Below are 18,350 nucleotides of genomic sequence, written 5' to 3' on the forward strand. Positions count from 1 at the left end.
CCAAATTACATATATGCTTTCAATGTATTACTTTAAAAATATAGAATATTTCAATCATTAGAATATTTTAAAATATTTAATCTATATTATTTAAGAATCCCTCTAGCAAAATTTAAAGATTATCTTTTTAACTTTCAGATTTAATTACCCCTATATCCCCTATGATTTTTACTTCAAGGTGATTTTGATGTTTCACCTCACTATTTAAGAAAGTGCCTGGATAAAATGCAAGCTTTGCACTTTATTTTATTTTATTTTATTTTATTTTATTTTATTTTATTTTATTTTATTTTATTTTTTAAGCTTTGCACTTTAAATGAATTTTCCCTTGGCTATCTAATAAGATAGCTGAGCCTTCATGACTTTGGTATTTCAAGGTCCAAAATATATGCCTTACTTCTTAAGAACTACACGGTTCTCATTATTTCAGTGGTTGTGTCCTGTTTTTATTCTGCCCTATGTAATAACTATACTCAAAATTGCTATCATCAGGTTTAAAATGGCAACTACATGACCCTGCTAAATGCGTTCTCTCTCACTTTTCCATTAAGGTATCCATGAAGCCACACACAGGGGACATGATTTGGGAATTACATGATCATATGATTTTTTTTCCTTAGCTCTGGAATTGGAAAGATGAACAAAATTCTATCAAATTTTAGATCAACAGATTTGTGCAGGGACATGGTAGGAGACTGAAAGTGGGATTTCCTCTAAATATTGGCATGTCATATGCTCTCTTATCTAATTCTAAACAATAATAATAATAATCTTAAAATACCAAAAGAAAACCAAAATCATCAGCAACACCCAAAGCGCATAACTAGGTCATCAAATGAGGCAAACTCTATTAATTTAATTTGGTTCTGAAAAGTATAATCTTTTTGAAAATGTTGAAAAGTATAATCTTTTTGAAAAGTTGAAAGTACAAATAATAAAACACAGATATTAGTCATAAGGTCCTTTCAACACCATCTGTTACTATGCCACATGACATAAATTATAATCAGAAGGAGCCATTTTATTTTTCTAAGGTTTCAGGAAAGAGTTCCTTTTGGAGCAGTATGAAAACTAAAGATTCTTTTTGTCAGAGATTCTGAGCATATACACATAATCTAACCACTGTTTCTGTTCCTCGTAAGTGATTGGCTTTAGTTTTTTATAACTGTGCCCATGGGACCAACAAAACTCTTTTTACATTGTACATTTTTTTCCTCCCACTTGGAACACTGAGTGGTAGGGATTTCTTATTTTCTAATAATACACATTAATATGTTGTGCATTATGTCAGGATTGCCAACACTTTATACTTTGGCTTTCTTACTTTAAGCTAGCATAGAATTATTTTGGCCAGCTACTTAGCTGTGTGACTACATTGCTGAAATTAGTTGTGCCCCAGTTCCCATCTCTAAGATGGAGATCAAAAGAGTACTCTTCTTATATATGGTCCCTGAGATCTATTGTATAAGTTCATATATGAATGACCTGAAAAAAATGACTGTATAACATAAGAACTACAGAATTTTTGTATTATTATTTCATAGGAATAAACTATTCTTAGTTTTGTTGCTTCTTACTCTTCTACTAAAAATTCATCAAAAGGTTTGGAAATGAATTCATATAAATTACCCAAAGATCTGGCTTACCAAAGATAAGGCCTTACTCCTATTCCAAAATCTTTGTATGTAGCTGCTTTCTTATTTAAATGGAAGAACTAACATTGGCACCAGAGTATTTTTAAACTTTTATTCTTGAGCTTTAGCAATTTCAGTTATTTTGATAAAGAAAATAGAATACACTCTGGACTTTTTATCTTCATGCATATTATACTTCTTTAAAAATTTCTGTAGACCATTTTCCAAACCAGAGAAAGCAAAGAGTTTGAAGGGAATATGAGAGATTTTGATTCAGTGGTGATGACTCTGTATCCAACCCTACCTATAACCTAGATCTGGGTGGATACAAGATGCAGCTCTCAGATATGGCTGGTAATACACTAAAATAAATGAACTCACCCTCAGGTGAGATCTTGTGGTTAATGGATTTCCCTGTGCCTATTCATAATAGGATGAATCAGTAGAACACAGATGATGGCTTATGATTTTAGGCAGAGTGGGTCACATAGAACCACTCTTTACCCCAATTTTCCAACATGGTGAGAGCAATAGGAATGATCCAAATTTTCAGTCAGGCCAGAGAAGAAATAAAAGGATTTTCAAAGAGTTGGCAGATCTATGATTGCCTCCATGTCTAGAAGAGGGTAATTTGGTTAACCTAGACCACTAGAGAAAATAATGGGACCACAGAAAATCTCAGTGAATAAAATCAGGGCTAGAAGGAGATGGTACATGGTGAGAATATATATATATATATTTATTTATATACATACATATATACATATATATGTATATGTATGTATATATATATAAAATCATCCAATGCATAGAAGAATAGTAGAGGGTGCTTTCTGAATTGACTAAATATAAATCTTAAATGAGCAAGAGATAATTAGGTCATTATATAATGATTGAGGGATCAATCCAGCAAGAAAATACACCATAAATACATATATGCCCTATATCAGAGTGTATAAATATATTAAGCAAATACTAAGAGATATGAAGAGAGAAATAGGCAATAAGACAACAATAGTAAGGGATTTAATACCCTACTTTTGACAAAGGATAGATTAATCTAAATAAAAGCAAGAAATGGACTTGAGCCATACATTAGACTACACAGACCTAATGACATCTGTAGAATATTCAATCCAATATCTGAATACACATTCTTCTCAAGAGTATATGGAACATTCTAAAATACAGACCAAGTTTAGGACACCAAACAAGTCTTAGAACATTTAAGGAGATTAAAGTCACACCAAGTATCTTTTATGACCACAGTAATATCAAACTAAAAGTCAATAACTTGAGGAAACTGGAATATCTACAAACATGTGGAAACTGAATGACTTACTCCTGATCAAACAATAGATAAAGAAAGAAATGAAAGGGCAATAAAAGATTATCTTGAAATCAATGTAAATGGAATCACAGCATACTAAAACCTATAGGATGATGCAAAACAGATTTGAGAGAGAAATTTATAGCAGTCAATGTGCATATTGAATTTAAAAATTCTCAAAGAACTGACTTTAAATCTCAAGAAACTTAGAAAAAAAAAAACAAATAAAACCCAAAGTTAGCACAAATAAGGAAATAAATAAGTGAAATCAAGATAAGTAATAGAAAAGATCAGCAGAACTAACAACTAGTTTTTCAAAAAGAAAGATTGAAAACTCTAGCAACACTCAAAACAATAAAGACTCATATCAAAAATAGGAGAGGAGAAATTATAATTGACACTACTGAAAAACAATAAAAATTCAATAATCTGGAAGAAATGGGTAATTTCTTGGAATACAACCTACTGAAACTGAGACAGGAAGAAATACAGTTATCAGATCAATTAGTGGTAATGACATTGAATCAGTCATAAAAATGTCCTCAACTAAAGTCAAGGACCAGATAGTTTCACTGGTGAATTCTACCGAAAATTCAAAGAACACCAATCCTTTTCAAACACTTCCTACACAATTGAATAGAGGGAACTCTTCAAATCCATTTTAAGAGGCCAGCATTATACTGATACCAAAACCATATAAGGACACTACCAGAAAAATCGCAGGTCAATATACTTGATGAACACAGATGCAAATATTCTAAACATAGTATTAGCAAATCAAGTTCAAGAACTTGTTAAAAGGATCACACAGCATGATCAAGTGGAATTTAACTAGATCTGTGATGCAAGAATGACTCAACACACACACACACACACACACACACACCAATGCAATATACTACGTTAACAAAGTGAAGGTTAAGAATCATATGAGTATCTCAATACATGATTTTTCTGCATATGACAAATTCAACATCCTTTCATGATAAAAACACAACAGATTGGGCATAGAGGGATGTACCTCAACATAATAAAGGTCATATATGACAAATCTACAGCTAACATTATACTCGGGGTAAAATTGAAAGCTTTTCCTATAAGATCAGAGAGAAGACAAGGATGCACTTTTGCACCATTTTTATTTAACACAGCACTGAAGTCCTACTTACAGACACCAGGCGTGACAAATTAAAAAGAAAGTAAAATAGTAATTATTTTCAAATGACATGGTCTTGTATATTGACAATCCCAAAAACTCAGCTAAAAAACTATTGAATGTAAAAAAATTTTTAAATGAAAATAAATAAAATTTTAAAAAACTGTTGAATCTGATCAATAGTAAAGTTTCATGATATACAATCAAAATGCAAAAATCAGTTTTATTTCTTTACATTGACAAGAAAATATCTGAAAAAAATCCCTCTCCCATTCACAATAGTATCAAAAACATTAAGATGCCTGTGAATAAACTTAACTAAACCAAGAATGTGTATGATGAAAACTACAAAATTTTGAAAGAAATTGAAGACAAAAACAAATGGAAGGACATCCTGGATTCATGGATTGATAGAGTTAATATCATTTAAATGTTCATACTACTCAAAACCATCTATAGATTCACCACAATTCTTATCAAAATTCCAATGGCATTTTTAATATTTTATTTATATATATGTGATAGAGAGAGACAGAGAGAGATCACAAGCAAGGAAGAAGGGTAAAGGTAAAAAGAGACTCCCCAATGAGCAAGGAGCCCAATGTGTGACTCGATCCCAAGACCTTGGGATCATGACATAAGCCGAAGGCAGATGCTTAACTGACTGATTCACCCAGGTGACCTTCAATGTCATTTTTAAGAGAAATAAAAAGCAATTCTAAAATATATATGGAACCACAAAAGATGGAAAATAGTTAAAGCGATCATGAGAGAGAAGAACAAAACCAGAAGCATCACACTTCCTGATTTCAAACTATACTGTAAAGCTACAGTAATTAAAATGGTATACTGGTATAAAAGAAGACAGACCAATAAAATAGAGATCTCAGAAAAAAAAATATGCTGTCAACTAATATTTGATAAAGGAGCCAGACACTGGGAAAGGATAGTTTCAACAAATGATGTTGAGTAAACTGAATAGCCACATGCAAAAAAAAATAAAAAATAAAAATAAAAATGAAATTGGACCCCCATCCAAACCACTCACAAATATTTCTTTTACTTTTGTTTTTATTTAAGTTTGATTTGCCAGCATATAGTATAACACCCAGTGCTCATCCCATCAAGTGCCCCCCTCAGTGCCTGTCACCCAGTTACCCCATCCCCCTGCCCACCTCTGCTTCCACAACCTTTTGTTTATGTCCCAGAGTTAGGAGTCTCTTATATATTTTTTTTCCTCTCTACTTTTCCCAATTAGTTCCCCTCCTTTCCCTTATAATCCCTTTCACTATTTATTATACTCCACATATGAGTGAAACCATACGATGGTTGTCCTTCTCCAATTGCCTTATTTCACTCAGCATAATACCCTCCAGTTCTAACCACATCAAAGCAAATGGTGGGTATCTGTCCTTTCTGATGGATAAGTAATATTCCATTGTGTATATAGACCACATCTTCTTTATCCATTCATGTCGAAGGACATCATGGCTCCTTCCACAGTTTGGCTATTGTGGACATCGCTGCTATGAACATTGAGGTGCAGGTGTCCCAGCATTTCACTACATTTATATCTTTGAGGTAAATACCCAGTAGTACAATTGCTGGGTTGTAGGGTAGCTCTATTTTTAACTTCTTGAGGAACCTCCACACTGTTTTCCAGAATGGCTATACCAGTTTGCATTCCCACCAACAGTGCAAGAGAGTTCCCCTTTCTCCACATCCTCTCTTTTTTCCTATCTCGTTAATTTTCACCATTCTCACTGGTATAAGGTGGGATCTGATTAAAACCACTCATAAATATTAACTTGAAGTGGATCCAAAATTAAGCTTAAGACCTAATACCATAAAACTCTATTTAAAAGACATAAGAAAGAAGCCATCATTTTGACAATGATTTTTTTGATATGACACCAAAAGCAGAAACAACAAAGATGGAACTACAACAAGCTTAAAAACTTCTCTACTGCAAAAGAAATAAAAAGATGAAAAGGTAATGTATGGAACAGAGATATTTACATACTATATATTAGACAATGAGTTAATACCTAAAATTTGTAAAGAATTCTTACAACTCAAGAACAACAATCCAACTTTTAAAAATGAGCATGAGTACTTTATTTTTCCAAAGAAAATATACAGATGGCAAACAAGTAGCTAAAAAGATACCCAACTCACAAAGTACCAGGGAAATGCAAATACAAATAAAAATTACAATGAGTATCACCTTACACCTGTAAAAATGGCCATGATGAAGAAGACAAGAGATAAGAAGTGTTGGCAAAGATGTGAAGAGGGGAACCCTTCTGCACTATTACTGGGGTTGTAAACTGGTTCAGCACAATGGAGAACAATATGGAGGTTCTTCAAAAATTTTAAATAGAACTACCATATATGATCAGCAATTCCCTTCTAAGTATATATGCAAAGGAAATGAAACAGGCTTTTGAAGAAAAATATACACTCTCATGTTTATTGCAGGATTATTCACAGTAACCACAATATGGTAATAACCTACGTCCATCAATGAATAAAGAAGATGAATAGATTAATGGAATACAATTCACCGATGATAAATAAGGAAATTCTGCCATTTGTGACATGAATTGAACTTGAGGACATTCATGTCACAAGTAAGATATGTCTAACAGAGAAAGACAAATATTGCATGATCTTTCTCAGATATGGAACCTAAAAAACCTAAACTTGACCAAATTGAGTGTTGGCGTAGTTACCAGGGCTTGGGTGGTGGGGGAATGGGAGGGATGTTTAAGGTCACATACTTTCAACTAGTAGGTGAATAAGTTCCACAGATGTAATACACAGTACTTTAATTATGGACAACAAAACTATGTCAGAAATATTAAAATTTCTAGAGATTAGATCGTAATTGATCCCATCACTTGAAAAAATAATAATTATGTGACACACTAGAGGTGTCAACTAATGCTACACTGGAAATCATATAAAGGTATCAATATGCTGTACACTTTAAACTTACAAAGTTAAATGCCAATTATTCTCAAAAAATAAAGTAATTAAAAAGGATTTACTAACAATAGGAATAAGGAGAATTAGTCAGCTGAAGAATAGGAAAAAGACTACATTAGCAAAAAAACAAAAAAATAGTATGTAAAATATGAAATTATACATGTATTCCTGTGAATATTTGTATACCTGATATTCCAACAGTTATTTTGAAATTAAATTGAGATAACCTGTAAAATCACTTTAATTAAAACATTGTGCAAGTAGTTGAGATTGTGATGGTTAATATGTCCACAACATTATTTTACATTAATAATTCAATAATTCTATTACCCATAAGATAAACTGAGTATTCTTTAGAAATATATAGCCCAATGTAAGTTTGCTCTATAATGAAAAATATTTTGTGAAGGAAACTGATTAAATATTAAAAATAATATTTGGAATCATCATATAACTCACTATGAAAATTACTCCTTCCTGGCATGAGGATTATTATTCCAAGTGTAAGAACTGTTTTTGTTTTAAATTGTTCATTTCACTATACTTTAACATCTTCAAAAAGCTATAATCACTCAGGATAGTCACTTATTTTTCAACTGTCTCTTTTCTTCAAGTGAAGAGTACAATGGCTATATCAAAAAATTAATTGAGATTATATTATTCTGCATATGAAATACATGCATGGCAATGAATATCTTTAAATGACTGAAGTAGTATAGTTAGTATGTGTGCTCATGAAAGAACAATATGAGAAGGGTAAAAAATAATACTCAAATGTAATACTTTTAGCTCTCAAAGTGGTATTTTTGAAATAGATCATAATAGAATTATTGTGTTTCTTTAAACATATCATTTGCACAGTGATAGTTTATATTTGTCATATATATAGGTTGTTTGATTCTTCCTTTAAAAAATATATTCTTGGGGGATCCCTGGGTGGCGCAGTGGTTTGGCGCCTGCCTTTGGCCCAGGGCGCGATCCTGGAGACCCGAGATCGAATCCCACATCGGGCTCCTGGTGCATGGAGCCTGCTTCTCTCTCTGCCTGTGTCTCTGCCTCTCTCTCTCTCTCTCTCTCTGTGTGTGTGTGACTATCATAAATAAATAAAGAAAAAAAATAATTAAAAAAATTAAAAGTATATATATATATTCTTGGGTACAAAAGGAAGGCCAGCTTTAACCCACACCATCTTATAATCTCTTCTCTGGTCTTATATTCCATATGAATAATATTCCACACAAGAATATGGCAGTGGAAAGATTTTTTTTTTAATTTTCAATTATCTACTTATTTTTAAAAGTTTTAGAAAAAAATATTTTTCGTTTAAACAAACATGGTTGGAATAAATTGCCCGGATAAGCATCTGACATACTTTTGTTCCTACTGAGAAATTTATGTATAATTCCTCTTTTATAGCTCTAATTACCAAGTAAGATTTGGGGAATATTGCAGGGGGCCATATTAAGTGTCTTCTGACTTCCAAAATGACTTCTTGAGAATGGTAAAAGACTATTCCAATCCAAGCATGAGATATGTTTCAGTTTCTATTAATTGCCATTTGTTACTGATTATAGACAATACTTAATCCCATTTTAGTGGAAATACTACAAAATAAAATCTAATTGTACTCATATTTTAATTAAATGTAGTGACAAATACAAGAACTTAAATATGGAAGAATTTGATGTTGCTATATTCTCATTTTTAAATGTTATTTTTTTTGCCTAATTTCATTCATCTTAGAAAAAAGCACAAATATATAACATGTACCATATGTTAAGCCATTATGATCTGAAGACAATGACCTTTATGCTAAATAACTCATTTGAAGACTTAAATGACCATGTTTATATTTCCCTGAGTGAATTTAGAATTATTTTTACCTTCCTGACTTTGCTACATATGTTTTCCAGGGAAGGCTGTATTTTTAAGTTTAAAATCTAGTATAGTTTGACCTTTCATTTTGACATTCAGTCATCTGCAATTGAAGAAAACTGGCTTGATGATGTTTTACTGAGGACATGCCTCATGGATTTCTAGATCACTTTTAATGTAGTGTTATTCTGCATTTAATCACTTCCAATCTATTAAAGATATCAGCATAGTTCCTTAGATTGTCATTAAAATGCTTTAAAATAGCTCATTACTGCAATATCTTCGCATTACTCTAGATAAACATTAAGCAACCATTACATTAAGCTATGCCCATTAGATGAATATAGAAGATGCTTCAGAGGTATAATTTATCTGCTCAGCAGAGTTCATAAAAATCCTTGCTTTAACTTTGGTATTTGCTCTATTTACTTTGCACTGACTCCTGCACCTTTCCTCTCTTATCATTGACATTTCTTAATAATAAAAAGAAGAGAATGCAAAAGAATCATGTTTTTTACTTATAAGTACTTTTAAAATAAACACAGATGAATGATATATTTAAATTCTCAAAAGACCTTTTCATTTGGCAAACTTTTTTTAGTGAGTATTACTTTATCTAGAATAAATACTTTGCCACTTTTAAAATTATTTGTGTTCACAAGTTATTGTGAATTCCAATATATTTCAATCCCAATTAGCATTAAAAAAGTCTCTTTTTTTTTCCTTTTAAGGCTAGTTCAGAAGAAACAGCAACACCCCCCCCCCCCCCATGACATATTCTACATTGGGCGCCCAAAACAGCCTTAATGTTCCTCTCACCTATAGGAAACTGTAGACAGACTTCTCCTGATGATAGGTCCCTGATCTCCCTTTTCTCAAAGCACTTACTTTAGAAAACTTTTAACTGTAAATTCTTTTTCAGCTCCTTTTGTATGTAAATCTTCTTCCAGCCTTTGCCATTAAAAAACAAAAAAACAAGCAAACAAACAAACAAAAACAGGGGATGTCTTTCTTAAGGATCTGGCAGCCATTCCTTTGAAAAATAATGATCAAAGGAGATAGTGCCCTAATCTCCCAGTCTATGGAGGCTAACTACCAAAAGTGACAATTAATAAACACAAATGGCATATCGAACTAACTCCCAGTAATATATTCTAGTGCTCTCCATTTAATTCACCACAGCTTTAATTGCTTTGTTTCGTCAAAGTCCAGTATCCCTCCCCTATTTTAATGGTCTTGAATAGTCTTCCTTGCCTGTGTAAATCTACCCAGTGCAATTTTCCTTTGACAAGGCTATATTATTCCTGAAAAAGTAAGTGTGCAAGTGAAAATTTGAGACCATTTGACATGGGTTCCTAATAATATAACATCAAAATTTTTTGAGTACTTACTACATGCATGACATCATTTATATGAATCAATTCATTGAATCATTAATACCAACACACACCTTACACATATAATTACATATGGAATAAATTAACACATGGAATAATTAACATAATTATATATAATTATTAAAGAATTATTAACAAGGAATTAATAAACATATGGAATAAACTCAGTACTTATCAATATAGAAAAATAATAGGAACTGGTATTTTAAAAAATTCTAATAAATTCTCTATTCTTCTCCAGTCCCATTTAATTTTCCACATAAGTAGCATAAAACAAATATTAGTAAATTGATACTTTTTAAATACTTCTATTTTCTCTGAAACTCCATCTCTAATCAGAATTCCAATTCTGCCAATGGAATGCACAGTTAGTCCTGTGACATGGTAGGTGAGTAAAGAATAGTAAATGCTGATACAGAGAGCCCTAAGGCCTTTCTTATGCCAATGAGAAGAAGCAGAATTCTGGATATCTGGGTGGCTCAGTGGCTGAGCAGTGTCTGTTACAACATGACCCCGGAACACTGAGGTAAAGTCCCACATCAGGCTCCTGGCAGGGATTCTGCTTCTGTCTCTGCCTCTCTCTGTCTCTCATGAATAGATAAACAAAATCTTAAAAAAAAAAAAAAAATAGGCTTCTTTCCTGTAAATGCAGTCTTATTGGTCTAGATTCATCTCATCATGCTCTCTGGTCATTTTGCAAGTTTACACATCCCTTTATGGACTCAATTTTTAAGAATCGGCTGTCAGGCTTGAAACCTAACTGGTAATTCCCACTATTTTTCTTTCAAGACCCTCCTTAATTTTTCACCAAGGAAAATAAAATCTTGTTTTTATTCCACCATATACCATGAGTCAAAATAATTTTTGATGTGTTTTTTGTAAGGGCAGAAAGGCTCGAAGTTCCAATATTCCTACAGGCAAGATGCAAGACCAAGATACTCTTCTCCCATCCAAAAAAATCAAATATAAGCAAATAAAGTTAAGGTTTCCATACTCATCCTATTTAAAATGACAGGAACTTTTGAATTTTCCTACACATATGTTATGTTATGTTATGTTATGTTATGTTATGTTATGTTATGTTATGGCTAATGTTAATGCCAAATGGAGGAGATACAATCCTTTACAATAATGATTAAGTCCCAGGATACCTGAGTGGCTCAGCAGTTGAGCATCAGCCTTTGGCTCAGGGCATAATCCCAGAGTCCTGGGATCGAGTCCCACATTGGGCTTCCTGCATGGAGCCTGCTTATCCCCCTGCCTATGTCTCTGCCTCTCTCTCTTTCTCTGTCTTTCATGAATAAATAAATAAAATCTTTTTAAAAAACAGTGATTAAGTCCCTATAGTTTCCCATTTTGCTTTTCTTCCTTAAATAAGATTGATATGTACATCATTCCTAAATACTCATGACATTGTTTAAACATGGAAATGTTCATTATATAGGACATTTAGAATGCTTTTAAACTCGGGAATGTTTTTCTACAATGTTCACAAGACTGACTTATTGTCTCTGGTGTAATACCACATTTGCTTAAAACCTGTTTATAATGTAAATTTCACTTACATATTTTGGAAGATCTTTGAGAGCAGGGTGTGGTTCTATTTCTGTTTCAATTACCCCCACAGCCCAGAATAAAAACTGAGAGAAAATCTCAGATCTATAAAGTTAAGTAAGAGTGAAAGTTTTCTTAAAAATAAGTTATATCTTTTTAAGCATTTTGTTTCTGTCTCTCAAATTTATTCACAGCTAACCTTCTACTAAAATGTAACCACTCTCTGAATGTAAATACTCTTTATTCAAATATTGTAATATTTATATAAAGCACAGTAAATAGTGACTACAAAACAAGTAGAATATATATATATATATATATATATATATATATATATATATATATATATACACAGACACACCCTGAGCCAAAAGAAGCAAAAGAAACCAGCAAATAGACAAATAGAACAAACAAAACACAAAGCACACACTACCAGAAAGGGTTAGGCAACTATATTACATTTCCACAGTTAAGCCAGGTAAAATTAAAAGCACCTGGAAGCCTATCCGGTTGCCATTATTAAATAGGCTCCAAGGGGGTAGCAAAGTCAAATACATATGTGAAACAAAAATTTATCAAACTATTAAGAGAGAGCCATTAACAGATTTTTTTTTTTTGCACAGCTCTCAGAAGGAAATGACACTGCTTACACTCTGATTTTAGAATTCTAACCTCCAGAATCATGAGACAGTAAATTTCTATTGTTTAATACTCAGCTTACAGTATTTTGGTACAGCAGCCCTAGAAAAACAATATAAGGATCAAATACTAAAACTGTGCAATTACAAACTGAAATTCAAGGAGCAATACAAATTTGATAATATTCTGTGGTAAATGAAGAAATTTGATCCTTAATTAATTTGACCCTTAAAACACTGGGCAAAGATGATTTTATAACTTCAACCGCACTCCTAAGCAATAAAACATTTCCAAAGATACACAAAATCATACTGGAAATACAAAAAAGAAAGAATCCTCTTCAACAAAAATTATGAGGTCTCAAAATACTGTTGTGAGTGTGAAATTAGAACATGAACAAAACAAACTTCCTTTCAGAAAGCCCAATGTCATTAAAAGAATAAACAGATGGATCAATGATGGAATAAAATAGAGAACCCAGAGAGAGACTCACACAAATATGGTTACCCGACATTTGACAAAGGCCCAAAGTCAATTAAGTAGAGAAAAAATGTATTTTTCACAAATGGTGCTAGATTAAAGCATGATCATATGCAATAAAAACAACAAAAGTATTCAGAGACCTTGCACCTTACACAAAAATGAACTCAAGTGGATCATAAACCTTAATATAAAGTGCAAAATTATAGTTTCTAAAAGATAATGTACGAATGAACGATAATGTATCTATCTTTAGGATAGATAAGGTTTTAGACACAACACTCAAAACATGATCCATGAAAACAATAAGTTGAATTTGACCAAAATTAAATGTTTGTGAAGTGCTTGTTCTGTTAAAGACATTGTTAAAGGGAATAAAAAGAAAGTGAGAAAAAGTATTTGCAAAACATATTTGATAAAGGACTGGTTTCCAAAATATATAAACAGCACTTCAACTTGACAATAAGAAAACAAACAATTCAATTAAAAAAAAAAAAAAAAGCAACAAGAGATCTGAACAGGCAACCTACCGAAGATTATGTAGGGATGGTAAGAAGCATATGAAAAACTGGTCAATATCATCTGTCATTAGAGAAATGTTAATTAAAACAAAATTGAAATGCTAATAATTCAGCATTTTGGAATGGATGTAAAGGATGATTCTGTAGACTTGAGTAAAATGACCTAATGATTTTGAGCACCTTGTCTCAGGGTTGTTACCCTGAGACATATATAACTGTATGGATTTGTGTATTTTATTTTAAGGGAAATTCAATGAAGATATAAATCCTGATTTGATGAGTAATATGATGACACTGCTATTTTATTATATGATGATGACCCAGCTATTATTTTTATATCTCAAATCCCAGTAATTGGTGAAAATATTATCTTTGGGATATTTGTAAGCTGAGTACAAAATTCATTGAATTTTTTCCTGAAAATAAGTTTTTCTTAAAATTTTGTATAACAAACTTCATTTAAAGATGTTTGTAAAATTTCATCATTCACCATAAAACTAATGAAATAATTAATCATGCCCATATCTATTTATTACTTAAGCAACACGTTAACTTATCACACTTCAAAATGTATTCTCTCTCTTTTTAATCTTGTTTTAAATCATCAACTATTTTATAAAGGTCAAGATAAATTAATTAAATACACTTTAAAAGAAAGAAGTAAAGGAAGGAAGGAAGGAAGGAAGGAAGGAAGGAAGGAGGAAGGGAGGGAGGGAGGGAGGAAGAAAAGAAAGAGATACCACTACATAACTATTAAGTTGGCTTAAAAACAAAATCTAATGATACAAATGCTTGAGTGTATGTGGAGCAACAGGAATTCTCATTCTTTATGTATGGGGGTATAAAAATGGTATATAAATTTGTTATTTTCTTACAAAACTGTATATAGTTTTATAATTCAATTCACCACTCTTCTAGATATACCAAATAAATAGAAAGCCTAGGTCCATCCAAAAATCTGCATGTGAATATATATATTATAGCATCTTTATTCATAATCACCAAAAATTTCAGGTAACCAGAATGTTCTTTAATAGGTGAATAAATAAGTATGATATAGTCAGACATTGGAATACTATTCACTCATATAATGGAGGAACTATTGAGAAATGCAAAAATATTGATGAAATTTAAATGTATATTGCTAAGTGAAGAAAGCTACTCCAAAATGCTACATTTTGTGTGCTTGCTATATAGTACTGTAGAAAAGCAATTTATAGAGATGATAGATCAATGGTTGTCAGAGGTTTGAGGAATATGTAAATTGAACAGGTCTATCATAGAACAGATTTCAGGGAGATGAAACTATCCTATGTGATACTCTAACAGCAATTATATGACACTATATATTTTGTGAAACATATAAAAATTTCCAGCACTGAGTATGAACCTATAATATACAAATTAAAAAAAAAAAAAAAATAGGACGACGCCTGGGTGGCTCAGTGGTTGAGGATCTGCCTTCAGCTCAGGGCTTGATACCAGAGTCTAGGATCAAGTCCTGCACTGGGCTCCCTGTGAGGAGTCTGCTTCTCCCTCTGCCTATGTCTCTGCCTCTCTCTATCTCTCATGAATAAATAAATAAAATCTTTAAAAAAAATTAGGAGGTTGGGGCATCCCAGGAGGGAATACATACTGTAAAAAGAAAAGAGAGAGAGAGAGAGAGAGAGAGAGAGAATATACCATATTAGGAATGTGTGAAATGATCTCACCAAGAAAGGTAAGAGAAAAAAAATTATTGGCTTAAATAACTTCAGAAATAAGACTCACAACAAAAAGAACTGTACATGGGCAGCCCGGGTGGTTCAGCAGTTTAGCGCCGCCTGAATTCAGCCCAGGGCCTGATCCTGGAGACCCGGGATCGAGTTCCACGCGGGCTCCCTGCATGGAGCCTGCTTCTCCCTCTGCCTGTGTCTCTGCCTGTCTCTCTCTCTCTCAGTCTCTCATGAATAAGAAAATAAAATCTTAAAAAAAAAAAAAGAACTGTACATAAGCAGTTTACTATAGTTGACAGTTATGTTACAAAAAAACAAATACTGAATTGGTATCAGTTCACATATACATATGTACTATATTTATTTATTTTATATTTACTTATTTATTTTTATTGATATATAATTGATATAAAACATATTAGTTTAAGACGTAGAGCTTAATGGTTTGATACATGTATATATTGCAAACTAATCACCACATAAGTCAACATCCATCACCAACATAGTTACATTTTTTTTTCTTGCGAGGAGAACCTTTAGAATTACTCTTTTGCCAACTTTCAAATACACGATACAATAATATTGTATTAATAACATTAATTAAAGTCACCATGCTACATATTACGTCTCCAGGGCTTATTTATTTTATACTGCAAATCTGTACCTTTTGATCTCCTTCACCCATTTGCCCACCCCTCCACCACCACGCCAGCAACCACCTAACTGTTCTCTGTGTCTATGGATTTTTTGTTTTTCTTTTCCTCCACATATAAGTGAGATCATCTAGTATTTGTGTTTGACATTTTTTACCTAGCAAAATGCCCTCAAGGACCATCCATGTTGTTGCAAATGGGAGAAGTTCCTTCTTCTTTATGAAGGAAATATTTTCATATTACATTGTGTATGTATATGCATATATGTATGGAATATATATATATAATATATTATATATGTGTGGAAATATATATATACACACACTACATTGTCTTTATTCATTTTTCCGTTCATAGGACATTTAGGTTGTTTCCATATCTTGGCTGTTGTAAACAATGCTGCAATAAATATGGGGTAATACCTCTTTTGAGTTAGTATTTTTTATTCCTTTGGAGAGTGAGAAATGGAATTCTATTTTTAATTTCTTATTTTAATTTTAAAGATTTTATTTATTTAAGAGAGAGATAGAGAGAAGCTATGAGCAGAGGTAAGGGGCAGAGAGAGAGGGAAAATCAGGCTCCCCACTGAGCTGGGAGCTAGACACAGGACATGATCCCAGGACCTTGTGATCATGATCTAAGATGAAGGCGGATGCTTTTAATTGACTGAGCCACCCAGGCACCCCTCTATTTTTTAATTCTTTAAAGAACTACCATGCTATTTTCCACAAGGGCTGACAAGGGTTCCTTTTCTCCTTATTCTCACCAACATTTATTTTTTGTCTTTTTGGTAATAGTCATTCTAACAGATATGAGGTGATATCTAATTTTCATTTTTCTGATAATTAGTTCTTTATCTGATAACTGAGCATCTTTTCATGTACCTGTTATCCATCTGTAAATCTTCTTTTGAAAAATGTCTGTTTAGATCTGCCCATTTTTAATTAGATTTTTTATTGTGGACTTATGAATTCATTATAGATTTTGTATATTAATCCCTCAGCACACATATAAAATTTCTACATATTTTCTCCTGTTCAGTAGGATTACTTTTCATTTTGTTGATGGTTTATTTTGCTGTGCAGAAGCTTTGCAGTTTGATGTAGTCCCACATGATTATATGTTTGCTTTTATTGCCTTGCTTTTATTTATTTTTTTTTTTAATTTTTATTTATTTATGATAGTCACAGAGAGAGAGAGAGGCAGAGACACAGGCAGAGGGAGAAGCAGGCTCCATGCACTGGGAGCCTGACGTGGGATTCGATCCCGGGTCTCCAGGATCACGCCCTGGGCCAAAGGCAGGCGCTAAACCGCTGCACCACCCAGGGATCCCTATTGCCTTGCTTTTAGTATCAGATTCAAAAAAATTATTATCAAAACCATGTCAAAGAGCTGACCCCTTATGTTTTCTTCTAGGACTTTTATGGCTTCAGGTGTTGTGTTAAAGTCTTTAATCCATTTCAAGTTGGTATTTGTCTAAGGTGTAAGAGAGTGGTCCAGTTTCATTCTTTTGCAACTTGATACCAATTTTCCAATCTCCATTTATTGAAGAGACTGTCCTTTCCCTATTGTTGCTTCCTCTGTCCTAAATTAATTGACCATATCTGTATAGGTTTATTTCTGAACTCTATTTTGTTTCAATGATCAATGTGTCTATTTTTATGCCAATACCATACTATCTTGATTACTATATATCTGCAATACCGTTTAAAATCAGGAAATGTGATGCCTCCTATTTTGTTCTTTTATCTCAGGATTACTTTGGCTATTTGGGGCCTTTATAATTCTATATTAATTTTAGGTTTGTTCTATTTCTGTGAAAAATGCAGTTGGAATGTTCATAGGGACTGCATTGAATATGTGGACTGTTTTGGGTAGTATTGAATATTTTAACAATCAATGTGTTTGGAAGTGTTCTATTTCATGGAAGAGTTTGAGAAGGATCTGTATTAATTCTTTAAATATTTGGTAGAATTTACCTGTGAAGTCATCAATCCCAAACTTTTCCTTGTTGGAAGGTTTCTGATTACTGTTTCAATCTCCTTATTAGTAATTTTTTGTTCAGATTTTCTATTTCTTCATAATTCATTCATATTAGATTGAATATTTCTAAGAATTTACCCATTTCTTTTAGGTTATTTGTTGGCATACAGTTTTCCACAGTAGTCTCTATCGATCCTTTGTGTATTTTATGTTATCAGTTGTAATGTCTCCTCTTTTTTTCTAATTTTTTTGAGTCTTCTTCTTCTTTCCTCTTCTTCTTCTTCTTCTTCTTCTTCTTCTTCTTCTTCTTCTTCTTCCTTCTTCTTCTTCTTCTTCTTCTTCTTCTTCTTCTTCTTCTTCTTCTCCTTCTTCTTCTTCTTCCTTCTCCTCCTCTTCCTCCTTCTCCTCCTCTTCTTCTTTGA

Source organism: Canis lupus, chromosome 32, assembly GCF_011100685.1.
Source record: "Canis lupus familiaris isolate Mischka breed German Shepherd chromosome 32, alternate assembly UU_Cfam_GSD_1.0, whole genome shotgun sequence".
Classification (NCBI taxonomy): Eukaryota; Metazoa; Chordata; class Mammalia; order Carnivora; family Canidae; genus Canis; species Canis lupus.